We start from the raw sequence: 11,959 nt of genomic DNA, 5'->3' as shown, positions 1-11,959 counted from the left end.
CACATAAAGACCCAGAACTGTTTTTAAATGGCACTCCCATTAAGGTTGTAAAAGAGGCCAAGTTCTTGGGTCTGATTTTCGACACCCATTTAACCTTTCTTCCGCATATTAAATCCCTAAAAACTAAATACCTGAAGGCACTCGATTTATTGAAAGTCGTTTCTAATTCAAAGTGGGGAGGGGACCAAACTACCCTCCTACACCTATATAGATCACTTGTCCGCTCGAAGCTTGATTATGGCTCCATCGTATATGGTGGAGCCTGCAAAAGCAATCTAAAACTACTTGATTCTGTCCACTACCAAGGTCTAAGACTTTGTCTTGGATCTTTTAGAACTTCCCCTGTTGACAGTCTCTACGTCGAAGCAGACGACGTAGAATATATGTTCGTTTAATTTATGGCTAGATTATCTAACATTGCTAATAGCTGAGGGGATGGTGTAAATCCAGCTAGGGTCCATGCAGGAAGCCAATGTACTGTAAGTCCCCATGGTCCCTAGTATGGTGATCTACCTTCAGTTGTTGGCAATATATAGCCGGTTTTTACCTTGTATTGTCCTATAGTTAGAGTGTTTTAGATTTGATTGCTAGTTTTAAATTCGAATCTGTGATAATCTAGTTATTTTACTGTCCGTCGTTGACAGGTTTTTATAGTTTGCCATTGCTTATTATGCATAAAATTAATTGTTCTCGTCACGATATGGCCGAAATATTGCCGATGTGACGTTAAATTTTAACTCACTCACTCACTCGAAGCAGACGAGCCTTCTTCTCTTGCCCAACGACGTATAAAATTATCTTTACAATATCTTACAAAACTATGTTCTAACGAATCGAATCCTGCATTTCACTGTATCTTTATTCCTTTTTATGAGGATTTGTACAACCAGAAATCTTCCCTCAAACTACCGTCCTATATCCCTAACTAGCTGCGTCTGCAAAACCATGGAGGGCATGGTCAGCAATCGATTAATCTGGTACTTGGAGACCAATAATCTCCTCAGTGACCTCAAATGTGGTTTCCGAAAAAAACGAAGTACCATTGACCATCTGGTGCGTCTGGAATCATTCATCAAAAACTCCATTGTCAACAAACAACATACAGTATCTATATTTTTAGACTTAGAAAAAGCATATGATACAACGTGGAAACATGGTATCCTAAAAGACTTACTCGAGTTTGGATTGAGGGGTAGACTACCTCAATTCATATCTCGGTTTTTAAACAAAAGACAATTTCAAGTTCGGGTGGGTCCGACACTGTCCGACTATTTCCACCAAGATCAGGGCGTCCCTCAAGGCAGCATCCTGTCTGTCACACATTTTAGCATAAAAATTAACAGCCTCACTAACGTTCTGAACAGTTGCGTTGATGTGTCCCTTTTCGTGGATGACTTCAATATTTCATGTCGTGGTAAGAACATGCACACAACAGAAAGGCAGCTACAACTCTGCCTTAACAAAATCCAAAAATGGGCCAATGAAAATGGTTTTAAGTTTTCAAAATCTTAAACAAATTGTATTCACTTTTGTCGTAAATACAAACCACACAAGGATTCAAACGTATCTTTAGATGGTACTCCCATCAAGGTAGCAGAAGAGGCCAAATTCCTTGGACTCATACTCGACCGCCACCTGATATTCTTACCACACATAAAATATTTGAAAACAAAGTGCTTGAAGGCTCTAGACTTGCTAAAAGTAGTCTCAAATACAGAGTGGGGAGGTGATCAGACCCCCTTCCTTCACTTGTACAGATCATTAGTTCGCAGTAAACTCCATTGTCTACGGTGGAGCCTGCAAAAGCAATTTAGAAAAATTAGACTCTATCCACCACCAATGGCTGAGGATCTGCCTGGAAGCTTTTAGGACCTCTCCGGTAGACAGTCTATATGCGGAGGCAAATGAACCTTCCCTTGAACAACGCCGCATTAAACTCTTAGTGCAGTATATCACTAAATTACGTTCAAATGAGTCCAATCCAGCATACAATTGTGTTTTCAACCCGCTCTTTGAAAACTTGTTTCCTAAACTGTCAAGCCTGGTTCGACCACTTGGAATCAGGATCAAACCACACATAACTGCAGCTAAAATTGATCTCAACATCATTGCACCTTACCGACTTCTGTCCTCACCACCAAGGCAAATGATGAAACCACAGGTCGATCTCACCCTCACCAAACTCAAAAAGTCTGAAACAAATCCTTTGCTGTTCCAACAGGAATACAACCAGTTACGTTAGAAGTATAACACCCATAGATCCATTTTCACAGACGGATCCAAGGACGATGGCCACATTGCCAGCGCTACAGTCATTGGAGCAAAGACTGTCTCCTCTAGGATCCCCGACAACAGTTCCATATTCACCGCTGAAGCCAAAGGTATCTTCTCAGCTTTGACCTACATTCAACAGCAAAAACATTCCAAAAACTTCATCGTTTTCACAGATTCATTATCCAAGCACTTCAAAATGTGACTTCAAGTCACCCAATCATCCTTGACATATTAGAACTTTACAACGACCTTTCTACTGGCCAATGTGACATCGTCCTCTGCTGGTTGCCGGGTCACGTCGGCATAGCAGGTAACACCAAGGCCGATGCTGCAGCAAAAGCAGCTCTTGACAAGCCCCTATCTCAACTGCTAATTTCAAACCCACTATCAAAAGCTATACTCGGGACCTGATGCAAAAAAGGTGGGACACTCAAGCAGGAAGAAACAAACTCCATGAATTGAAGCCAACAATCGGTTATACTTACTTGGGTTGTCCGTCAAAACGTGATGAGGTAATTTTACGACGATGTCGTATTGGCCACAGTCGATTTACACATGACTATCTGCTGAAAACGGATGGGGATGGACCCCCCATGTGTGTCTCTTGCGATGAGGTTTTCACCATCAAGCATATTCTGCTTGAATGCGTGGACTTAATCGTCTGCAAGGGTCTCACATTATGATGCAACAAACCTAAAAGATCTGTTCTCCCGCGTGAGCGCTCATCTCATAGTGAACTACCTGAGGGAAGTTGATCTGTATCATAAATTGTTACTGCGAAATGTAACAACCATAAATTGTAACTATGAAATGTGATTAAGAAATTGCCTGTGCCTTTAAATTTGATGCTATGACTTTCTCTGCTTTTAAATGACAATGTAATCAATATATGTCTTTGAAATAAAACTCATTCCGAGTATCTACTTACAATGTTTATTAATGCAAACTTGTTCTCGTCACTATATGGCTGGAATAATGCCGATGTGACGTAAAGCCCAACTCAACTCAACCTTATTTACAGATGGGTCCAATGACGGTGGCGCAGTCGCATGTGCCACTGTCATTGGATCCAGAACAATCTCGATTACCAAATAACGGCTATATTTTCACAGCAGAAGCTAACGCCATCTTAACAGCTCTTAAATATATTAATAAACACCGTAAATATAAACAATACATCATCTTTTCTGATTCTCTTTCGTGTCTTCAGGCTATTAAAAATCTTTCTTGTAATCATCCACTTTTAATAGAAATTATTGAATTGTATAATGAGCTTGCTACTGGCCAATGCGACATCGTCTTTTGTTGGTTACCCAGCGACGTTGGCATTTCTGGGAATACGCTGGCTCATCTTGCTGCTAAGGCAGCACTCAACAAATCTGTGACACCACTTCTTATTCCATACTCTGATTACAAAGCTAGCATTAGAACTTACATCCGTGATCTGATGCAGAAGAAGTGGGACACCCAAATAAGTATTAACAAATTACATGAAATAAAACCCTATATTGGTTACACCTACTAGGGTTGTCAGTCCTACTAGGGTTGTTAGGTCATCATGCGACGATGTCGCGTTGGCCATACAAGGTACACTCACAAATACTTGTTGAAAGGTGAACATCCTCCGTTTTGTATCCCTTTTTTAAAAGAAATTGATTTAATTAATGAATTTTGATAAATATGTTCTGTAGATAGATGTGTTTTAATGATTGGTAGTTTAGATTAGTAACTTAGATTGTTAGTGGCTGTACCCTCAAGGGGGGTTGAAGTATCGTAAAATTATTGTCCTCCTGAGAGGGTACGTAAGTCCCAAAACTTTGAAAGTCAATTTAAACTTACCAGGATTTTTAAACGTAGTATTCTTGTTATTTTAATTTTGGCTAACATTTCTTATAATCACCAACGGCTGAAGGGATGTATATTCCACTTCAAAATCAAATATGTTCTCGTCACGATATCGCTGAAATATTGCAGATGTGACGTTAAATAATAACTCACTCACTCAAGACGAGGAAGAAAGAAAGAAACTTAATTTTAATTCTGATAACGGTGAGGACTATAATGAACTTTTCTCCTTACATGAATTGCACACTTCTTTAGGGCAAGCACACGACACAGCAACAGGGGGTGATAATATTCATTATCAACTGTTAAACCATTTACCTGATACTAGTCTTGAAGTACTATTATGTATCTTTGACAATATATGGACTACTAGGATTTTCCCTTCTTTATGGCGGAATGCTGTCGTCATTCCTATACCTAAACCTGGCCTGGATCATACAGACCCTTCTAGTTATAGGTCAATATCTCTTACCAGCTGTTTATGTAAGACCATGAAGAGTATGGTCAATAACCGACTGATATGGTTCCTTGAAACCAATAATCTTATAACAAATATTCTGTGTGGTTTTAGAAAAAATAGAAGTACCATAGACCATTTAGTTAGATTTTTATCGTTCGTAAAGGATGCTATCATCAAGAAACAACATGCTGTATCAATATTTTTCGATTTAGAAAAAGCATATGATACGACCTGGAAGTATGGAATTTTAAGAGATCTTCATGAAATGGGATTGAGAGGCCGTTTGTGTTAATTTATATCTCAGTTTTTAACAGATCGGCAGTTCCAGGTACGTGTGGGTTCCACCATGTCTGATATGTATTATCAAGACCAAGGTGTACCGCAAGGTAGCATATTATCTGTAACGTTATTCAGTATAAACAGCTTATCTAAAGTTTGAAATGAATCCCTTGATGGTTCATTATTTGTAGATGATTTTAATGTGTCATGTAGAGGTAAAAATATGCACACGATTGAGAGATAATTGCAGCTATGCCTCAATAAAATTATTGATTGGTCAGAACGAAATTGTTTTAAGTTTTCAAAAACTAAGACTAATTGCATTCTTTTCTGTCAGAAATATAAGCCGCACAGAGAACCAGAATTGCATCTAGCAGGCACTCCAATTGAAATTGTAAAGGAAGCTAACTTTCTGGGAATGATATTTGACCAACATCTTGTTTCGTACCACATATTAAATCTCTGATTGCTAAATGTCTGAAGGCACTTGATATATTAAAGGTTGTTTCAAACTCCAAGTGGGGAGGGCTCCAGTCAACCCTCCTTCACTAATACAGATCACTAGTCTGTTCTAAACACGATTATGGTTCCATCATTTATGGTGGGGCCTGCAAAAGCAATCTTAAATTATTAGATTCTGTTCATCACCAAAGTCTCAGACTTTGTGTTGGATGTTTCCGAACTTCTCCTATTGACAGTCTTTCTGTAGAGGCTGATGAGCCATCTCTCAAACAACGCCATTTAAAATTATCGTTACAATATTTCACAAACTATATTCTAGTGAGTCCTACCCTGCATATAACTGTTTTTAATCCTCTTTATGAGGATCTGTACAACAAAAAGTCTTCTCTTGTTCCGCTTCTTGGGATCAGAATTAAACCATTCATTTCTGCTGCTGTCATTGAGCTGGAAAGTATATTTTCTTCCCGTCTCCTTTCTTCTCCTCCTTGGCAATTGGTGAGGCCACAAGTTGACCTAACACTGACAACATTTAAAAAATCAGAAACAAATGACTTACAATATAAACAAGAATTTAATCAGTCAAAAAAGTAAATATAATACATACAAATCATTATTTACAGATGGGTCCAAGGATGGTGGCGCGGTTTCAGAATACCGGATAACAGCTCCACATTTTACAGCAGATGCAAACCCCATATTAAAGGCTCTTAAATATATTCAAAGACATTGAAAACATAATACATAATCTCTTCTGATTCTCTTTCTTGCCTTCAGGATATTAAAAATCTTTCTTTTAAACATCCACTTTTAACAGAAATTATTCAATTGTATAGTTAACTTGCTACTGGCCAATGGGACATTGTCTTGTGTTGGTTATCGAGCCATGTTGGCATTTCTGGGAACACAATGGCCGGTCTTGCTGCCACCACACCATTTCTTATCCCATACTCTCATTACAAAGCTAGTATTAGAACCTACATCCGTGATCTGATGCAGAAGAAGTGGATCACCCAAGTAGGTATAAATAAATTACATGAAATAAAACCTTATATTATATCCAGATTTGAAGAGGTCAGTATGCGACGATGACGCATTGGCAACACTAGATATACTCACGAATATTTACTTAAAGGTGAAGATCCTCCGTATTGCATCCCTTGTGCTTGACTGTGTTGAAGTATTGCAATGTCAAAACATTGATGGATCTTTTTTATAATGTTAATTATCATTTAATAGTTGAATTTTTAAAAGAATTAGATTTGTTGACTGATCTGTAAATAGCTAAATATTTTATTGTTGGTAGTTTAGATTAGTAACAGATTGTTAGTGGCTGTACCCTCAAAGGGGGTTGAAGTAGCGTACAATTATTGTCCTCCTGAGAGGGTATGTAAGCCCTAAAACTTTCAAAGTAAAATGTAAATTTGCCATATTTGAAACGTAGTATCTTTGTTCTTTTAACTGCCGGCTACATTTTCCTACAATCGCCAGCGGCTGAAGGGATGGTGTAAATCCAACTAGGGTCCATGCAGGTAGCAAATGTAATGTAACTCCACATGGTTCCTAGTATGGGGCGGTGGGGTAGCCTAATGGTTCGAGCGTTGGCTTGTCACGCCGAAGACCCGGGTTCGAATCCCCACATGGGCACAATGTGTGAAGCCCATTTCTGGTGTCCCCCGCCGTGATATTGCTGGAATATTGCTAAAAGCGGCATAAAACCAAACTCAGTCAGTCAGTCAGTCCTAGTATGGTGATCTACCTTCTGTTGTTGGCGATCTATAGCCTGTTTTTATCTTGTATTGTCCTAATAGTGCTATTAGTTTCAACCTTCCACACTAGTTTTAAATCTAATTGTGATATTCTAGTTGTTTTACTGTCATTCGATGACAGCTTTTATAATATACACATGTTCCATTTCAATGTAAAATGGCCTCGTCACGATATGGCTGAAATATTGCCGATGTGACGTTAACTATTAACTCACTCACTCACTATTCCCTTCAAATACACAGAGGGGCGTTGCCCCTAACACAGATATGCCACCCCAGACGTTAAATTTCGGACTGTACTTTGGGAGCTGATACAAAGGTTTTTCAGTTTGTTTGGTTCAGAATTTCAGTGTATTATGAAACAACCACACAGAACTTTAATCTAAGAAAATCACATTGTCCCAGTTAAAAGTTCTATTTTGTAAGCACCATATCAAACTTCGCTCCTTTTGTTCAGGTTTTATGATCGGTGATGGAATTCCTCGACTTTTCTGCCAACCCATTGCATGCAGCTCAGTTCTAATTGTCTCCTTACAGACAGCCACAGTTCCTCTGTCAATCATATCCAGCCTTAAGTTTTCTAAACTCCTTCGTTTGTTTATAGAAACAAGAATACCAAGCCGCCTCCTGTCACCGACAGTCAATTTTCTGGGCCTACCTGCGCCTCCCTGGTGCTCAATGCCATATCCATTTGCAATATTTTCAAAACACGATAAACAGTGGACAAAGGGATGCCTGTTCTACTTGAAATCACTTTAGCTTTTCTGATGTCCTTGTTATAATACTCTAAAATCAACTTCCCCATCTCTAAATCATCCATACTGGGGATCACTGAAAATGTCGTCTGCTAGCAAGTAAACAAAGGGGAATAACTCTTCACAAACTTATGAAAAAGGATTAACGGAGTTGTGTCTCCTAAATGAAACCAAGCACTTGATAGCTGGTCAAGGTTGTTTATACTGGACATCCAATTAAACATATTCCAAAAATTCTCGATAATTTCTGGTCATACGGTACTATTTTGTGTAATTGTTTAAAATGGTAAGCCGACAACCAACGATGTATGTGATAAATAGGACGGTTCACGAAACACACAATATAATCTCTACATGGTGGGGTCGGTGGGGTAGCTTACTGGTTCAAGCGTTTCCTCGTTACGCCGAAGGCCCGGTTTCAATTCCCCATATGGGTAAAACGTGTGAAGCCCATTTCTAGTGTCCCCCGTCGTGATTTTGCTGCAATTATGCTAAAAGCGGCGAAAAACAGTGTACGGCATCCCGTGTACAGCACGCCCAGTACAGCACCCCGTGTACGTCACCCCGTGTACGTCATCCCGTGTACGTCATCCAGTGTACAGCATCCAGTGTACAGCATCCAGTGTACAGCATCCAGTGTACAGCATCCCGTGTACGTCATCCCGTGTACGTCATCCCGTGTACGTCATCCCGTGTACGTCATCCCGTGTACAGCACGCCCAGTACGTCATCCCGTGTACGTCATCCCGTGTACGTCATCCAGTGTACGTCATCCAGTGTACGTCATCCCGTGTACGTCATCCCGTGTACGTCACGCCCAGTACAGCATGGGATGCTGACGACTAATTCTAACCCGGAACTTCACGCCTCGTCTGGTATCCTGTTTATGAAGTCCGGACAATGTCGTTTCAGCAAGTGTTGAAGACAGTTAGCATCTGATTGTACTCACACTGTAGTGTCACCGTCGTCGTCGTCCCTGCTTCACGTGTGAAGGTTTCACGCCCAGCTTCTCCAACATACACCCACGCTACATGTCGAAGAAACACAGAAAGAAGACGTGTTAATACATATTTAAATGTTAAAACTATACTGGGCAAAAATAGTTAGGGATGTATGCAAATTTTGAAATTATGAATAATGATGTATTTATTCATTGACACATTGATAAAATATCAATCTTAAAAATACCAATATCCCTAACTTATTTTGTCCAGTATATGTTTAGTTTTAAGAATTATAATTCTTAAGTTTAAACACACCAAAACATTTACCAACACCAATTCTTAGTCAGTTGATGCCTGGAGTGTTGAATAACCAAACTCTGTGATCTCATGGAGCGGCTGCAGTTAGAGCCTTTGGTAGATAGAGAATGGACGTCATAGAGAATTGATGTAATAGAGAATTGATGTTAGAGAGAATTGATGTAATTGGAGGATAGTAGAGACGGTTGAGACCTTTGATCCCCAAAAGGTGAATGAGTGGGAGACAGAACATTGCTTTACAACAATATTCCAGCAACATCACAACGGAGGACACCTGAAATGGGCTTCACACATTCACACATGTGGGAAATCGAGCCTGGATCTTCGGTGTAACGGATATGGCTGAAATATTGCCGATGTGACGTTAAATAATAACTCACTCACTCACGGTATAACGAGCTACCTTACCGCATCTTAAAATGTGAGTTGGATCGACCAGACCTAGCAAAGTATCATACGATCCTCCCGATCGTGAGAAGCTGACCAATCCCTCCATTGCCGATGGTACCTGCAGTTCCTGACTTTAGTCTGTTCTAATGTAATCCCTAAATCTGTGACATACAGGTCGATCACTATTCATGCATAGAGAGGAGATCGAAACCGGTCTACGATCCTCTAGGTAGGGGGATCCCAGCAGAGAAATCTTATCCCCCTATTTTCCAATATGCTCTATCTAAGAAGGGTTGACTGCGGTCCATCGATCCCGATCTCTACTTTCCTCTCTCTTTGAGTATCATGATGATCGAAAGATCGAGGATCGGCACAAAGCAGACGATCGCGATCTTCCCGAATCTGTTTCTCTACACCAAATCTTGAGAATCATAGAAGATTTCACATTTACACCAACTGATCTCCGTCTAGAAATAGGAATGAAATCATTGGTAAGTTGGCAACATCTCGGGTGTGACCAGCTGATGGTACAGATCAGACAGTTTCCATATCATTATTTCCTATTTATGTGTTATCAAAAATATTCTTACCACACCGTGGTAGTGGTGCTGGATCGTTAGGAACCTCCAAGAACTTCAGCTTGTAACAAAAAAACACATATTATGTCCAAATTCATCAATATTGAAACAACAGTAGGTTGGTTTAAAATCTAACATATAAGCAACGGTTAAATGCCTAGAAAACAACGATAACTATACACTCATGCTCACTGATTAAGAAATACTTATGCCCGTGTGTGCTCTCAGCATCAATTAGATGATTTCCATCTGTCTGTGTTCTTTTGCCTGTAAAATGACCACCAGTGATTATAAATCAAATCTTTTAAACCACACTGGCTTGTTGCAAGGATTGAACAAAGCAAACATCTTCTTCATCCCATCTTAAAGCTACATCAAGGTAAATGCACCTAAATAATCATCACATATTTACTCCTACTATAAACTTAAAAAAAATTGTAATCGGAAATATATGGTATATAAAGAGATACTTTCAGAGTAATTAAGTACCTGTTTGTACTGAGCCATATCCATTGACACACCCAAACCCGGATATGTCGGATTTCAATTTATCAAGGCCCATTGTGATGAAACCGTTTGCAGGTGTTCTGTTCATCACTGGTGGAATTGATGTGCGGTGCGTCTTGTATTGATCTCTCCAGTGTGAACGATTGTGATTCAGCGTACATACTTCCCCGTGTTTTATCCGTAAAGGTTTCAACAACATGTCCTCTGGTAGCTATAACACGGCTGTGCATGTTCAGGCAGTACTCACAGAGGAACTCTTCACACTCCCGACACCAACACACAGCCTGGTTGTACAGAGGAGCTCTGTAGGGCGATGTTTGACTGTCAGGTGGAATATTTCCTTCTGTCTCGCTCCATCCTTCTGGAGGCTTGTGTCTTTGAGGTTGACCTCCCTCTGACATGTAGAGCATGATATCACACACCCAACTGCAGATGTCACACACGTCTCACACACAGCGTGTAGACAGGGGCGGGGCCTTTCAGGGTAAACTGCTGATGGCAAACAGAACACTTAGGAAAGGTTTCCATTCTGAGACAGATAATATAGGTGGTTCTCTTGCATCTTTTGCACTTTAAAAGAATGGCATATTGATTCCAGAAAAAAAAACATGCGCTGAACAGAAGTACTTAGTCAAAATTGTATTTGAATCAAACGCACGCACACCTAGCCCAAACTCACAAGTACCTGCTGGTAGATAACATACTGTAGAATAAAGTGAAAACAAAGTTAATATGAATCACTGTGAACCCATCACTAGCACACAGAAGTGAACATCATATTCTCAACAGTCACCACCACAGCGCACACAGACTACACGCACGACACCCATGCAAGAAACATTATGTGAAAATATGTATAATGGCAATCCAATTGAGGCATTAAAAACTTTACAGCCTATCACGGATTAGCACAACATATTTACATATCCAAAATCCAACATTATTTAATATTAATAAACGTTTTTAGTCTAGAACTTTATTTTATATGCATTAGTGAGATATTATAACCTAAAACTTTAGAAACCATTCTACAACCAAATATAACTAACCTGGTGACTCCTCTGACTCGACCTCACATTATCAGCCCTCAGAATGCAATGAAACTCACAAGACACCACGAGGTATGATCATGTTGAAGCAGACGATCCAATCAACCAATCAAAATCATCCGTGTTATAACAAAGATTCCCATAAACATGAAATGCACGTGAAATGCATATTCATTAACCTGGCCTACACAGGACAAGCACAAATAATACTGTTGGCCACAAAACTGTATAACACCACCAAGAAATGTTTCTATATGATTTTCTATTGACATTTTAAATAAAACAGAATACATAATACAAAGTGAAATGTCACGGCTACACATATTTGTTCC

The 11,959-nt window shown here is 39.6% G+C and overlaps 1 long non-coding RNA gene across 4 annotated transcripts; it reads right to left on the bottom strand.

Annotated features, from left to right (window-relative positions):
* Positions 1 to 8,006: 8,006 nt before the first annotated feature.
* LOC124290546 lies at positions 8,007 to 11,959 on the bottom strand. 4 transcript variants are annotated; one of them, XR_006901976.1, is made up of 4 exons: positions 11,628 to 11,950; positions 10,561 to 11,107; positions 10,084 to 10,338; positions 8,007 to 8,850 (listed from the first exon to the last, which is right to left on the bottom strand). It is a non-coding gene; the product is annotated as an uncharacterized LOC124290546 (long non-coding RNA). The 4 variants fall into 4 exon arrangements; XR_006901970.1 differs by having other exon boundaries at positions 10,084 to 10,132; positions 11,628 to 11,899; XR_006901975.1 differs by having other exon boundaries at positions 8,007 to 8,868; positions 10,084 to 11,107; positions 11,628 to 11,959.

This window comes from Haliotis rubra, unplaced genomic scaffold (genome assembly GCF_003918875.1).
Source record: "Haliotis rubra isolate DU_JTF1 unplaced genomic scaffold, ASM391887v1 Scf1125, whole genome shotgun sequence".
NCBI classification, from domain to species: Eukaryota; Metazoa; Mollusca; class Gastropoda; order Lepetellida; family Haliotidae; genus Haliotis; species Haliotis rubra.
This window is presented reverse-complemented; position numbering and strand designations above follow the sequence as displayed.